The following is a 16831-nucleotide window of genomic DNA, read 5'->3' on the forward strand; positions in this document are numbered from 1 at the left end:
AGGGTTTTACAGATCCTGGTTAACCTTCATATATATATATATATATAATATATATATACTTTACGTGATTTGAATGTCATTACTGGCCACGTTTTGAAAGATCTGTTCATCTTCTTCACCAAGGATGGCTCCTATGCTCAGATTTTAGAATAAGGCATGAAACCAAATAGAATTAGCACTGTCTGTGGTTGCCTTCTGCCTCCTGTGCTCACTACTGGTTTCAACGTAATTTTCTGATTACACTAGTGGTAAGTTCCCGGAATCAGAAGCACCTTAGATTGAGAGCTCCTTTGCTGACGTCCTGATGAAAGCAGTAAATAAAGGGGCAACATGCTTACTTAAAACCTAAGAAAAGTTGTGCAAAGGAATTTGAAAGATTTCCTACATCAATCATTGCCAACCTGACCATTTTACATTATTGGAAACAATACAGGAAACAGCTTGATAACTTCATCAGATGAGCCAAGGTAATAGAAGCAGACTCTTCCTCAACAGTCAGTGCCATGCATTCTCGTCACTTCCAATTATCTCTTTGACACATTCTTGCAGAGAAGTTTAAATTATTGCAATAAATGCTAATGAAACAGCATGATGCTCTTTACATCTCCAAATTCCACCTGGAACTACTCTTTCACTCCAATTCTCCAATAAATCAGTATAAGAATTTGCCAATGTAATGTAGCTGCCTACTGCATTCATATGTATCAAATCCATACTGTGTTACCTGCTGACACATGGTTATTACTAGATGTCATGGTAACATTAGTTCCTTCTCAAAGTCAGCCCAAATCAATAGGCAGTGTGCAGCTTTGAGCAATAGTCCTTCATGTTTGCAATCACAAGGAAAGTCTAGAAATCCTAAGAGGGGGTCCTTTAAAATAGCAGAAAATGGTGAAATGGGAGGGCAGGAGCCAAATTCAGATTCATTTGTTTTCCTTCTCAACTGATTAACTTGTCATTAACATTAGCATACTATTTCATGAAGCTTCTATTTTATTTATGTTTGTACTATACATTAACATTCCAAGGTAATTTCTTTTGCCGTAATCAGACATGACATAAAGAGCTGATTCTTAATTGCTGCAATCTTGAAGTATGACCTATATTAGTATCTCTATCCTACCCAAAGCACATCACAGAAAGATCTACCCTGGTAGACTTAGTGATATGTTGAAAATCGGCAAATTATGCTTCCTGATAATAAGAATCAAGATTTTCTTTTACATATCACTGCATGTCATTCATGCTAATTGAAAAGCTTCCTTGCCAGAATTGAGGGTGTGTTTAGAATGGAATAATCAATTTATGAGGAATACATGCCTTCAGATACATAATTGGTTAAATGTGTTATGGAGGAAGCAAAGTTGTCAGTCCGAAGGGTTGGAGTGAGTAAGAGCAGCCTTTTCCTCTCAACAAGTGAGGAAGAGGCATTCAATGATGGGGAAATGGGGCCTGACTGATCAAACTTGTAGGGAGATGGCAGCAATTCCAATGAATCAAGAGTGGTAAGTGGAGAGAAGGTGCCAGTTTCTAAAACCTCCTTTCAGATAGCAAGAATAATGCTCCCAGCTTACAGAGAAGGAATATTGATCCAGGTGTCTCTTAAATTGATGGCCAGAGCTTCAACTCCAAGAGGTAATAGCAAGGTCAACAACTTCCAATCCAACACATCACATGATTTGCCACATTTAATGCATATGAATAAGCAATTAGGCTAGTTGCCTCATGGCCAGTTGTCCTATCAGTGTGTTAAGGTGTTGCACATGTCTGGTTCCACTTACAATAATCTCAACAATAGTGGAACAATCCACCAGTGTTCTGTCATACCAAAATTGTTGGAGAGGGACACAGATTGCTGCCATAGAAGCTTTAGATACCATAGCCATTGTGCCAGAAAGGTGAAGGCAGGATTTCACTCATCTCATTGGTGTTGATATTGTTGATTATAGTATTAATGGCCAATAGCATTAGTTTCATGATGAAGGGCTTATGCTCAAAACATCGATTCTCCTGCTCCTCGGGTGCTGCCTGATCAGTTGTACATTTCCAACACCACACTCTTCAACTCTGATCTCCAGCATCTGCAGTCCTCATTTTCTCCTAATTTTCTGAAAGTGGAAACACATGTGGATAAAGTGGTCAAGAAGACTTATGGTATTCTTGCTTTCATCGGTTAGGACATAGAGTCAAAAAATTGGTAAGTCATGTTGAAGTTGTGTAGACTTTAGTTCGGCCACATTTGGAATATTGCACACAGTTCTGATCGCCACACCAGAAATTAGAGGGATATGAACCATGTAGAGGCAAAGGGCTTTTAGTTTAGAAAGGCATCATGTGTCAACTCAGGCTTGGTGGATGAGAGGGCCTGTTCCAGTGTTATACTGTTCTTTGTTCTTTATCTCAGTGAGGGTAGGGGTAAGGGAAAGGGGAACATTTACACCTCCTCCCTGGTGATGACCAGATGCCTGAACTTGTGCAGCACATATTGGGTGAGATGGACCTGCATTATTAAAGGTGCTTTCTGGCTTTGGACAAACATACTTATCTCAAACTGACTCTGCAGACTACCAGAGTGGTGAGCATGGGAGTACATCAATGGTTATAGTCCCAATTAAATTGTCAAATTGCTTGGTATCTATGAATTTTCAGGACCACTTTTTCTTTTTCTACTGTTACTGCTAGTGTAAACTGACCTATCAATGTTGTACCTGGATTAGCTGTGAGCATGAGGGAAGCCGAATGTCAGCCACACTCCAGCATCACCCTTTTGAAATGCTTAGAACATGACATAATAATCAGAAATCCTATAAATTGCTGTGTTGTCTTGCAATGAGAGGCAAGATGCATACATTACATTGAATATTCAAACCAATAATAGCAGTTAAGTGAAGAAATTGATCACATTAAGCTCCATATTATCTATCTTGTATCTCTTTTTGCAAACAGTATCGATGTGCCGACATTTGTGTCAATTGAACACAAGTGGCACTGTATACTTGCAGATTGACTTACATCAGACTTTACATAACCTTTTGTTTTAAATTTGAATTCCCCCTGAAGCTGCATGATAGTAGCAGTGATGTGCTTCTTTGTACAAGATCTGAAGAAAAGGATCTTTTCGAATAATTACTTTGTACTTGAGCCAAGGCATTCATGTCGAATTTCCCTTAGGTAAATTGGGCACTGCTAGAGTATGCCTGGAGTGTGTCTCAGAGCCTAATATAGATTTTGCTAGCTTCCCAGTACGTTTTACTTGAATTTTTTTTTTTGCCTTGACTTTGTAAAACAATATTATTGCTTCAGCATTGCTTTATGCTTTACAGAATGGATCAAAGAAGAATCGAGAGGTAGTTTCTCTAATTTTAAGAGTAGAGAGATCATTGTTATCAGAATAGTCTTATACACCCTTGAACTATACTCACTGAAATCAGTATTGCACTCAGAATTTTGAAGAATTTCAACATTTAGAAACAAATAAAATGTTTGCTACATGCAAACATTGTCATTGTATTTTGTTGTTACAGAATATTGAAGGAAATTCGGTAAATTGTAGCATTGTGATTACTCTACTAGTGCAGAAATTCAGAGGCCTAGATAAATAATTTCATTCAGCATCCAAGAATCTGAATTCAGTTCAGAAGAAAATATGAAATAAAAATATAAGATCTAAAAAAAGCTTTGAAGATTGCTAGATGTAAAAATAAAGTTACATTTGAGTATTCCTGGAAAAAAAAACTTATTTTGTTGAAGCTTTAAATCTTGCACTCATCAGGACAATTCACAATAAGTCCCAATTTATGAGGAGCATGGTGGCTCAGTGGTTAGCACTGTTGCCTTACAACGCCAGGGTCCCAGGTTCAATTCTAGCCTTGGCTGACTGCATATATGCAGGTTACACATTCTCCCTATTTTTTGCTGGGTGATCCAGTTTCCTCCTATAGTCCAAGGATGTGCAGGTTAGATGGACCGACCATGTTAAAATGTCTGTGTCCAAGGTTGCACAGGCTAGTTACAGTAGCCATGGGAAATGCAGGATTATAGGGAGGGGATGATGGGCTGGACAGGATGCTCTTCAGAGCATTGATAAAGACTCAATAGGCTGGATAGCTCCTTCCTTCAAAATAAAATCAAGGGTAAACCCACTTTTATATTGCATTGGAGGGATGTGCTAATTGGTTGGCAAATGGAATTTAATAGGTGGAGGCATTGCCATGGAGAATGTGCGCATTAATAATAACTGACAGTTAACTGTCAAGCTTTGTTTCAGTTTTATACCAAGCAGATTGCCTCAGAGTGATCAAAGTCTTGTTTAGAAAAAGAACAGTGAATGGCTGTCACCTATTTGGTTGAATTGAAGCATTTACAGTACGTGCGCATGTTCTTTCTGACCAGAACCTCACATTTTAACATATGTAACTTCCAGTTAACAGAGCTCTGTTGTCAATACTGGAGAGAACAGGGGCCCACTTTGTTTTGTAATGAAGAAAAAAAAGCAACGATGTGTACCTTTGCATACCAGGATGATCAAGAAGTAATGAGAACCTTTGGTGGATAGGACTGGGTTTCATAGAGTTTTTTATGTTTGACTGTGAATGGTTAAACTATTGTTCAGCATATCTTTTCAAATCTGTCTCTCTTGGATTTAAGTATTGGAGATGAGGCCTGTACCTGGGTCACCTACCAGTGTGAAAGAGAATAATGCCTTACTTGGGAGCTAAAGTATCAGAGATGGAGGCAAGGTTAAATTTATGTCAATCAGTGACTACAGAAATGTTATGACAAATGGACATCAAAAGCTAGATAGTTGGGGCTTTGAAAGTGGAATTGTAAATAAATTAGTGAATTTTTTTTCAGGGATGGGTACAGAAGGAGGTATGTTTTGGGCATGGAAAGGGGCGAGGAGTTCTGAGTGATATAATGACAACTTTCTCTGTAACTGACAACATAAGACTGGCAAGGTCATGTGAGATAGCAAAATCAAGAATGTGCTGTGAACAGAGGGAGGTAGTTAAGGAGAATAAGAAGGCAGCGGACTCAGAAGTGAGAGCATGATAAATTGAGATGAAGGGTGAAATCTCAAGAAATGACATGTGCCAGAAGCTGAGGGGGGAAACAGTGAAGAAATTTTAGTATAAAGATTTTTATTGAGCTTGGGGGCACAGTAGGAAATGATAATTTTGAAAAAGAGGCATAAAATAAGGTGAGATACGCAAAGAAGTGTATTGATGAGTAGAGGTTTAGGCCATGTTGTCATGTTTGGTTATATCCTAGGTCACAGTTATTAGGGTCTTCACAGGGCACACAGTCATATGAGGAAACTGTTAGGGGCAAGCTGTTATTACCTACTCAGTCAGGTTTCATATTATATTGTACAATCATTCAAACTAAATTAATGGATGATGAGGGCCTCGCGTTAAATCCTGAGGCCCTCATTCTAACTTTCTGTTGTGCCTTTCTGAAAACTGCTTCAATGACTCTATTTCATATTTGTTACCCAATGTAACATGACAGTGTAAAGATGAAGTATTTCACTTGCTCAAAGTTATGTTGAGCGATGAATAAATGATTAATAAGTAGTTCATACTACTTATCATGTAAAAAAAATCCATTAAAAAGAGTTTATGCTTGAATCGAAGTTTTAAAGTATTGTCCGCTATATTCACTGAGGTAATCTTTATTCATATAACTGTGTTGGTTGAAAATGACTTCCAAAGTTGAAACAATGTGAAAAAATGCTTGCACAATGAAATACAGCATATAAAAACAGTAAGTGCTGGAGAAACGCAGCAGGTTTGGCAATATCTGTACAGATAGAAAGTGAGTGAATATTTTGAGTCTGAAATAACTCTTCAGATGTTGCCAGACCTGCTGAGCTTCTCCAGTATTTTCTGTTTATATTTCAGATCTCCAGTATCCACAGTATTTACTTCTGTCGAAAGATACCAAATTTATTGAATATACAAAATATCCAAGACAAAAAAATTGCACTATGAAATGTCAATGTCTTTTGATTTTGTTATTATACAGTATCAATATGTATTTTGTTATTTAAATCATAAAATATTGCAGAAGTGTCATCAAATAATTGCTAGCCAATATCCCTGTGCTGATTTAAACAAATGATTTGCTAACCTACACGCTCAGAAGAGTCCATGCTGTATCTAATTGTTTGGTGGTATAGTGAGCAATATCACAAAATACAGGATCAATCTGTGAAGTAAATATTAATTGAAAAAATAATGAGATCTGACTCATCTTTTTTTCAAGAACCTGAGACCACACTCTGAAGCTGGGTAAAATAATCATGATAGAAATAAGCAGTGATTCAAGCAGTCATAATAAGACTGAAGTAAAGCGGTGGAGAATAAATTCACTGATTGTAATGGCTAACCATGTCTCAAATAATTTATACAATTGAAGGCTGTACATTACATGTTGTCTTATCCCATCACAATAAGAGAGTCTTCATGAAAACTGCTTTCACCTGCCTCCAGATTTTCTGACACACAGAATTATCTTCAATTCTGTTTGAAGCCAAGTTTTAGAAGTTCAAACAGACTGTGGGGTGAAACTAAAAATTTGGAACAGGAACTATGTGCACAATGGAACAACAACCATCTGAAAGTACTTTTTACATTTTAACTTTGCTCGGCAATAGTTTTTTTTTAAAAAATCTCTTATTTTGATTTTGTAGGGAAATCTAAAGGCACAGTTACATTGTGATTAGTGCTACACTGTCAGGTTGCTTCTGTTCAACATACAGTTCTCGTACCTGAAGTGTGAATTCCTATTTAAAAATAGTCTCACTGAACTTGGACTTGACACTACAGAAAGTGTTATTGTAGAGTATTGTCAAGCCCAAGTTCAAAGAATGGTCAGACGCCAGTTTGATTCTTTATTAGCTGATTTCTGTTTTTTAGAAAATGCTCACAGCAAACTTTCAATTCTTTTCTATGCCTTCCAATGTCATTTCAATGTCATTCTCTTGTACAATCCCCATGTCCTTAGAGGTTTCAAGACTAAGCTGTTCAATAAACCAACACAGCAATGACTTGGTTGACCAAAACTTATTTCTTTTAAACAAGTTTTTAAGTCACATGTCAAGCATTGAAGATCAGTAATGCTCCTAAGGGCCTAATGAGGAAAACCTAAACCTCCCCTCTCCAGGCTTATGTTTTACCTCCAAATCATGAGGTTTTTTTCAAACATTTATCCCTGCTCCTTAGCTCTAAGACTGAGGCCTGCTGCCCCTGGCATTGTGCTCCTACCAGGTAGGCAAATGACTGAATGTAAAAACCACTACAATATCATACTGCCACTTTAAGAAACAGCTACCATTTATCTTGATTCCCACTTATCAAAATCATCTTAAACGCAGGAGTAAAGGAAGAGAAAATTGAAAGGGAGGAATTGTTGCCTTGGATTACATAAGGGAAAGATTAAAGTTAAACAAATGTAAGGACTTCAGTAAGGTGTTCGACACGGTTCCTCATGATAGACTGGTTAGCAAGGTTAGATCACAGAATAGAGGGAGGACTAACTATTTGCATACAGAACTGGCTCAAAGGTGGTAGACAGGGGGTGGTGGTGGAGGGACACCTTTCAGACTGTAGGCCTGTGACCAATGGTGTGCCACAAGGATCAGTGCTGGGACCATTGCTTTTTGTCATTTATATAAATGATTTGCATATAAACGTAGAAGGTGTAGTTAGTAAATTTGCAGATATCACCAAATTGGAAGAGTAGTGGACAGCGAAGAACATTACCTTAGAGTACAATGGAATTTTGATCAGATAGGCCAATAGGCTGAGGAGTGGCAGATGGAGTTTAATTTAGATAAATTTGAGGGGCTGCAAACATAAATCAGAGCAGGACTTATTCACTTAATGATGAGATCCTGGGGAGTGTTGCTGAACAAAGAGATCTTAGAGTGTATGTTCATAGTTTCTCGAAAGTGGAATCGCAGGTAGATAAACTAGTGAAGAAAGTATTTCATATGCTTGCCTTTATTGATCAATGCACTGAGTATAGGAGTTGGGATGTCATGTTGTAGCTATACAGGATAATGTAAGGCCACTATATGAACACAGCATGCAAGTCTGGTCTCCCAGCTAGAGGAAGAATGTTGTGAAACTTGAAAGGGTTCAGAAAAGATTTACAGGATGTTGCCAGCGTTGGAAGGTTTGAACTATGGGAGAGGCTGAATTGACTGGACATGGTTTCCCTGGAGTGTTGGAGGTTGAGGGATGACGTTGTAGAGGTTTATAAATTGTGAGGGGCATGGATGGAATAAAAAGGCAAGGTCTGTCCACAGAGTGGGTGAATCCAAAACTAGAGGGCATACACTTAAGATGAGAGGGGAAAGATTTAAAAAGGGATTTAAGGGCAACTTTTTCACGTAGAGGGTGGTATGTTTATGGAATGAGCTGCCAGAGGAAGTGGTGGAGGCTGGTACAATTACAACATTTAAGAGGCTGAATAGATAAACGAATAGGAAGGGTTTAGAGGGATATATGCCAAATGCTGGCAAATGGAACTAGATTAATTTAGGATAACTGGTAGGCATGGATGATTTAGATGGAAAGGTCTGTTTCTGTTCTGTATGTCTCTAGGACTCTATGATCCTAAAAGGATGAGAATTTGAAATTAGAGTTATGGAACATTGGAAGTCTTGGGCCACATGAACATGGATGTTGGACAAGCAAGAACTGATGCAGTGTTGGAGATAGTCGAGCTTTGGCTGAGCTGATTATTATTTATTATTTCATGGGTTTGGCCATCACTGGCAAGATCAGAACTTAATGTAGTAGTGATAACTGTTAGTATGACTCCCCCTTAAAAGGAGTGGCACAATGGGTCAGTGGTTAGCACTGCTGCCTCACAGCACCAGGGACCCAGGTTCAATTCCATTCTCAGGTGATTGTCAGTGAGGAGTTTGCGCAGTCCCCCTTTTTGCATGGCTTCCTCTGAGTTCCTCCCACAGTCCAAAGATGTGCAGCTTAAGTAGACTGGCCATACTAAATTGCCCATAGTGTCCAGGGATGTGTACATTAGGTGGATTAGCCATGGGAAATGCAGGGTTACAGGCATAGCTAAGTAGCTGAGCCTGAGTAGGATACTCTTCAGAGAGTTGGTGCGAACTTTATGTGCCAAATGGCCAGTTTCCACACTGCGGGTATTCTGTGATAATCAGACTTGGTCTCACTTCTTGTCTCAACTAAGTTCAATGCATTCCCGTATGTCCTGAATGTCCCTTTATGCATTCTGACAAAATAAGATCTCTGTGGATCTGTTTCTCTGATGCAGTGGTTTTTAATTTCCTATCTCTAAACCAGACTTTCTGCCTTGGCTTTAAGTTTAACAGTGTTTTCACCTTTTGTCTCGAGTTGTGCTACCTCTGCTGCCTATTACTGTGACTTTTAACCAGTTGCTTTATCCTTTTATAGATCTGAGAAGTTATTCTTGGCTTGAGATTTTATTATTTTTAACACTTCCATGAGTGAACACTCGTTATTCAATAGGTATTCCTCTGTGACAGATTACAGCTAACTCTCAATCCAGAGTCTTAGGCATCAGTAACTTCACTGTTTTGATTGCCTATTCCACCTTTCCACTCAACTATAGATGGAGTGGAGAACTTGTCGCCTGGTTGATACCTGCCTCTAAATAAGCTTCCTCAAATCTGCTTTGATAAATTGAGATTCATTGTCAATAATAATTCTGCCACAAAACCATGTATTGCGAATATTATTGGTGCTGGGGTCACTAAGTTTGCTGTTGGTACCTTGCCTCTTCAATCCAACTTAAATAATAATTGACGAGGACAAAATCATCTCTCTAAAATCAAGAAAGTTCATTGCTTTCCTTTCCCGTGGTCTTTCTAGAAAGTTTGATGCAGTGATTTGCACTGTTGGCCATTGGCTGTGTTTAGCACATGCCTGGCATGACAAAATGTAATCCTATACATCTTTTGAAATGTTTAGCCATCACACTGCTGTTCCTCTGAACTTCATGGCTTCTAAAAGACCCTCAAGGAGTTTCTGTTGAATTTGTCTTTGCATTGACTTTGGTATCACCATTCTGCAGTCATATACCAAATAAAGTCTAACTTTTTCAAGTGCTTTTTTTTTTGCTTGTGTTATCTTTTCAGCATTTGGTCTCATATATATTTTGCAGATAGAGTTGTATGACCTTTGTGTACTACTTACCAGATTTTTGAATTGCACAAGATGTCCTGAATTTGCCCTCAGTTGCTGTTAAAGTACTGGTTAAAATACTGGTTATAACTGTCAATTAAAATTCTATTGCTACAAGAATAAAATCTTCTTTCACTGTTCATTCCACTGCTGCCCTCAAGAGAGTATCTGCTATTAGTTATTTGTAGTGTAGACTATATATGGTATAGTCATGTTTATTCAGATCACATGGGATTCAGGGTGAACTTGTCAGTTGGGCACAAAATTGGCTTTACGGTAGGAGACAGAGGGTAGTGGTGGAGGGTTGTTTTTCAGACTGCAAGCCAATGTTCAGCAGTGTTCCACAGGGATTGGTTTTGAGTCCACTTCTGTTCGTCATTTATGTAAATGATTTGGATGAGAATATAGAAGGCATGGTTAGAAAGTATGTGGATGACACCAAACTTGGTGGTAAAGTGAACTGTGAAGAAGGTTATCCAAGATTACAAAGAGACCTTGATCAATTGGATCAATGGACTGAGGAGTGGTAGATAGAATTTAGCTTGGATAAATGCAAAGTATCGCATATTAGTAAAATAAACAAGAGCAGGACTTATGCAATTAGTGCTAGCTTCCTGGGCAGTGTTGTAGAACAGAGAGACCTAGGAGTTCACCTACATAAATCTTTGAAATTTGTGTCACAGGTAGACACAGTGGTTAAGAAGGCACTTCACACACTTGCCTTTGTTGCTCAGACCTTTGAGTACAGGAGTTTGGATGTCATGCTGAGGTTGTACAGGAGGCCTCTTCTGGAGTATTGCGTCCAGTTCTAGTCACCCTGTTATAGGAAGGATATTATTAAACTGGGGAGGGTTCAGAAAAGGTTGACCACGATTTTGCCAGGAATAGAGAATTTGAGTTATAAAAATAGGCTGCGCAGGTTGGGATGTTTTTCTCAGAAGCATAGGAGGTTGAGGGGATAACCTTTTCGAGGTTTACAAAATTGTGAGGGGCATCAATAGGGTAAATAGACAAGGTCTTTCCCCAGAGTGGGGGAGTTAAAAACTAAGGAGCATATTTTTAAGGTGAGAGGAGAAAGATTTAAAAAGGAAATGGGAGACAACTTCTTTACACAGAATGTGGTTTGTGTGTGGAATGAACTGCCAGGGGAAGTGACGGATGCAGAAACAGTTATAACATTTTAAAGACATTTGGATAAGTACATGAATAGGAAAGGTTTGGAGGGATATGGGCCAAATGTGGGCAGATGGGTTGAATTTAGTTTGGAAACATGGTTGGAATGAATTAGTCTGATTGAAAGTTCTGTTTCTATGCTGTGTGACTCTATGACTCTAAGTATATATGTAGAATACCCCATCAGCTTAAGCCTGAAGTAAATTCATTTTTGAGATCTATTTCATACCCAGTAACATTATCAAAGACTTGAGGTCCATCTTAACTTGAAATTTCACTCTGGTGAATTCATCTGTAACTATTTCACAACCCCCAAGTAACTGCTAACACTTCCTTTTCTATGGCTACATACCACTATTCAGTCTCTGTCAAAGCTCTTGATGTAAACTAGGCTGGAGGTTTGCATTCTTTCAGTTTCCACCAGAATGAGGATTGCTCCTCTCCCTGCTGTGAATCATCTGCAGCTATTCTGGTGATTAAAGCTAGACTATAAAGTCCAGAAACATCAGTAAAGAGTAACTCTTTAATCTTTTCATAAGTTGCTGCCTGTTTCTGACTCCGATACCATTGCTGGTTTTCTTTCAAAAACTTACTTCAGGATTAAGTAAACTGGCTAGGTTGGGGACCTACTCTCCCCACTTGATTTACCATGCTGCGTATCATTTATGCATTTTGGTGGAGAAAATTACTGATGCCTCTTGTCTTCCTTGGGTCCACCTTGCAATGTCGTTTATGGATAATGTTTCCTAAAAGTGTGATCATCACACTAAATAACTCATTTAGTGTAAAACCCACATTCTATAGAACCTTAAGATGTCCCCAATCCTTTAGTCAAATTTTTTCTTTGTTTTCCTGTGTAATAGGATGCCATCTGTACAACAGACAATTCCTTTCTGGGATTGTAAACATCGTCCCTTGGAAAATCGCTGATCTCAGATGAGATTTTGAAAGGTAATTTTTTAAAAATTCATTCACAGGACATCACGAGCTAGGCCAACTTTTATTACCCATCTCTAAATGCTCGGAGGGCAGTTAAGCATCAACCACGTTGCTGTAGGTCTGGAGTCCCATGTAGGCCAGATCAGGTAAGGATGGCAGTTTCCTTCCCTAAAGGATATTAGAGAACCAGATGAGTTTTTCTGACAATCGACAATGGATTCATGGTCATCATCAGACTCTTCATTGCAGAAATTTTTTTTGATTTCAAATCCAATAGCTCTGTAAAGTCTGCCAAACAATCAGCAATAGTCTGTATAGGATGGATTTCCCCCCATGATGTTCGTTTTAAATGAGTGAGATCTGCAGCCTTAATTGTCCATATGGGGACAGTTACTAGCCCTGAGCTCTATGATATGAGTACAGTCACTAGCCACATGACACCATTTTCAATCATGCTGGCTGACATGAGATACTACTTTTCTTTTAATGTATAAGGAAATTTTCTGGTAATGTGTAAGCACAAGAGTTTGACATCTACTTGCAAGGTAATATGATACTCCTACTTCAGTTTGCTTCAACATTTGAATAGCTCTGGAAATTTCTGCTGAAATTCTCTCCTATTTTCTTTCGCAAATATTGTATCCATATTCAACAAGAGAAGTAGATGGATATATATGTTTCTATTCAACAGTTAGGTGTTCTGATTCCTCAAACCATAGAGAACTGTGTGAAGTGTTTCAGAGGGTACCAGCCTAACAGCTAAACAGATAATGAGTAACAAACAAAAGCCCATATGTTGGTTTATGCTCTGGAATGTGTGCAGAATCTTAGAATCCCTACAGTGTAGAAACAGGCCATTCAGCCCAACAAGTCTACACTGACCCTCCAAGGAGTATCCCACCCAAACCCATGCCCCATTACTCTACATTTATCTATGACTAATGCACCTAACTTATATATCCCTGAACATTATGGGCAATTTAGCATAGCCAATTAATCTAATCTAGACACCTTTGGATTTTGGAAGGAAACCAGAGCATCCAGAGGACACCCAGGCAGACACAGGGAGAATGTGCAAACTCCACACAGAAAATTGCCTGAGGCTGGAATCGAACCCAAATCTCTGACGCTGTGAAGCAGCAGTGCTAACCAGTGAACCATTATGCCACCATAAAATGTTTATTAAATGTTTATAGAATAAAAGCAAAATATTACAAATGCTTGAAATCTGATAGAAATGCAGAGATTTCTGTAGAAACTCAACAGTTCTGTCAGTGTTTGTGTAGAAAGAAATAGGGTTTACACACTGAGTGTGAAATGTTTAGACATTTTCTGTAGGCTTAATTCAGACATGATTCTATGAGTTTCCTTTGATTTCTCTCCTTAAATTAAACAGTAAAGCAACAGATCCACCAGGGTTGCAGAATAAGGTCAGAAAACCAGAAACTCCCCCATTGATTTGTGGACCCTGACAGTTTTGGGGGTTATTTTGATGAAAGATTGGAAATAGTCACTGTACGAGAGCTGTGGTAATAAACACCTGTTTGATAATAAAACCATACAACTCTAAGGCTTTAAGAGTCTTCCAGCACATTGATATTGCCTCCACAGCTGAACTGAAAATGTGTTGCTGGAAAAGCACAGCAGGTCAGGTAGCATCCAAAGAGCAGGAGAATCGACGTTTCGGGCATGAGCCGTTCTTCAGGAATTTCCTGAAGAAGGGCTCATGCCCGAAACGTCGATTCTCCTGCTCTTTGGATGCTGCCTGACCTGCTGCGCTTTTCCAGCAACACATTTTCAGCTCTGATCTCCAGCATCTGCAGTCCTCACTTTCTCCTCCACAGCTGAACTAGAAGGTTTAGGTTCAAGAACATCAGATGTTTTCCATGATGCATCCTATTTGATGAAAAATAACTTTTTAATGTTTTTATTAAAAATTGTGGGGCCAGCTGCTGATTGCCATGATTTAACCTTCCCTGGAGACACGAATACTGGCAGAGAAGATGTGGATTCTGTCAGTTGATACACAACTGCACATTTCAGGATGTCTCACAGTCTAAGGGAGAGACAGCACACTGTTCTTGGACCTAGACTAGAGGTCGTGAAGGATGGCATACAAAAGAGGATGATGTCCTGTACCCACAAGGGATAAAGGAATTTATCCTTCCCTCCCAATCCTCTCTCCTGTAGCAGCTTCTATTGCTCAGCTTGGCCTCTTGTCTCCTTTCATTCCTCCTGCAGACCAAGGGAAAGGCCTAGCAAGTTCCCCAAAACCAAGCATTCACTCCCTCCCAGTAATTGCTATAGGGTTTCCAATCCAGAAGAGTAGCACAGCACTCATTGTCTTTAAGTGAAGCTTCCAGGTTAATTACGGAATGAATGATAGAATGTTTGTCAAGCTGTGACCAAGTACCTAAGAAGGTCTCCTGAGATACAAGTTGTATCTTGGATTTTCCAGGAGGGGCAACATTAATTGATATGGTGATTGATTTTCTCTGAGATTAATGCTGGTGGAGGAGGAATGGACGTTGGCTTCCGACACACAAAACAGTATAAATAAACATTCACACAGCAAATGTTCACCAAGTGTTAGCTGTCCCCTTCAGAAACTGACCAAGTTGACTGACTCAAACATCAAATCACTCTTTGTAATGGCTTCTGAATTTTTTCTTATTACTAAGGTAGGGATGTTTCGGTGACAATACTGTACTGTCCTATTACCAAAGTCCGTCCTGGATTTCCCACATAGATGTGATGGCCAAGAAGGCACAGCAATGCCTCTTTTTTCTCAAGAGGCTAACTAATGTTTACAGATGGAGCATAGGAAGCATTCTATCTGGATGCATCACGGCTTGGTATGGCAACGGCTCTGCCCAGGACCATAAGAAACTACAGACAATTATGAACACAACCCAGTCCATCACACAAAGCACCCTTCCATCCACTGACACAATCTACACTTCTCACTGCCTCAAAAAAGCAGCCAAGATTTTCTTTTTTTAGCTTCGTTATTAGTTATTATTTATGTATCTATGTAATTAGTGGGTTTGTTTTTTAACATTAGTTTGAATTGTTTGGTTTTGTATTTGTTGTAATATTCATAAAAACCTTTTTCCTTTGTTTTTCTAAAAAATTATTTTAAAAAAGCAGCCAACATCATCAAAGACCCCTCCCACCCTGATTATAATCTCTTCCAACAGGCAGATACAATAGCTTAAACATATGTTCTTTCCTGCTGTTAATAGACTTCTGAATGGACCTCTCAAACTTCATGTCTAATGTTAATCTTGCTTTTTGTGTAACTTCTTTGTAGCTGTAACTTTGTATTCCTCACTCTGTGTTATGACCATATGATCCTTATATGGTATGATCTACTTATACTGCACACAAAGCAAAACTTTTCAACATGCAACAATAATAAATCAAAATCTATATTAAACAATGAGCTGTTTCATTTTGCATTCAAACAACAGTATTAATGACTACATGATGCCGTGTATCTATTTTAAACTTCTTTCAGTAATTCCGTAATTCATGGGTGCTGCTGATGTCTTCAAAATTGTTGACAACAAATGCAGCTGCAGTTTCCTTTCCTGGTCACCCATTTCATAACCCTAAAATACTACTAAGTTATAAATGATCAGATTTCCCCAAGACATTGTGTTCTTGTACGTTGCTGCTTGGAAAATTAAAATCAAGTGTTTATCTGATCAAGCAGTTTTGAAGAAAAATTGCGTTACCTTCTCTAAATTTCAAAAGAAAACATACTTGGGCATAGTCATCTGATTGTGTCAGTATCTGCAGCTTTCAAATTTTTAAGATAGTGAACTGATATTTTGGTACCATGAAATTTGTGCACAAGAAATTTCACCAAAGTTCTAAACTGGCATCAAAGTGAATCACAACTTTGATATGTATCTGTTTATTGGTTTCAAGCCATTTTTACAACTTTCGAACCTCTTACTAAAGATTCCATGGCCTCAGAAGTGTTATTTTCCATCACAGGTCACTGATTCCGGTTATCTTTAATGAAAGCAGCCTGCAGCTTTAAAGGATTACTTTAATTCAAAAATCCTTTTGGCCTTTACAGTTCTGGTAAGATTTGACCAGTTTCTGAACCCCTGCCTACAGCAAACAGCTGCATTTCATTGAACTTTCTTGCTACAGCCATGCGTAGAACAGCATTCGCAAATCTCAACCACAAATTGCACTTCTTTCAACAGCAGTGAAGGGAACATCGAGACAAAGAGGATCAGGAGCGTTCCCTTCTGGCCATTCATGGGAGCATTTTTTTCCTTTTGGCCTCATTGCAGCCTCACTCTTACTTCAGATCACAGCGTCACCCAATCCCTGCTGTTCGAAGTCTATGACTTTGTCCTTGCCAATCACTGCTTCACTCTCCTGCAACTTATCGGAGACTCTCTTCCTGCTACCGAGCGTGGACCCTCAACCTCACCTTGGCAACTGTGCCACTCTCTTCTGCCAATCACTGTCTTTTCTCTCTATTTTCCCCAGTCATTGCC

This window comes from Hemiscyllium ocellatum, chromosome 4 (genome assembly GCF_020745735.1).
Source record: "Hemiscyllium ocellatum isolate sHemOce1 chromosome 4, sHemOce1.pat.X.cur, whole genome shotgun sequence".
NCBI lineage: Eukaryota > Metazoa > Chordata > Chondrichthyes > Orectolobiformes > Hemiscylliidae > Hemiscyllium > Hemiscyllium ocellatum.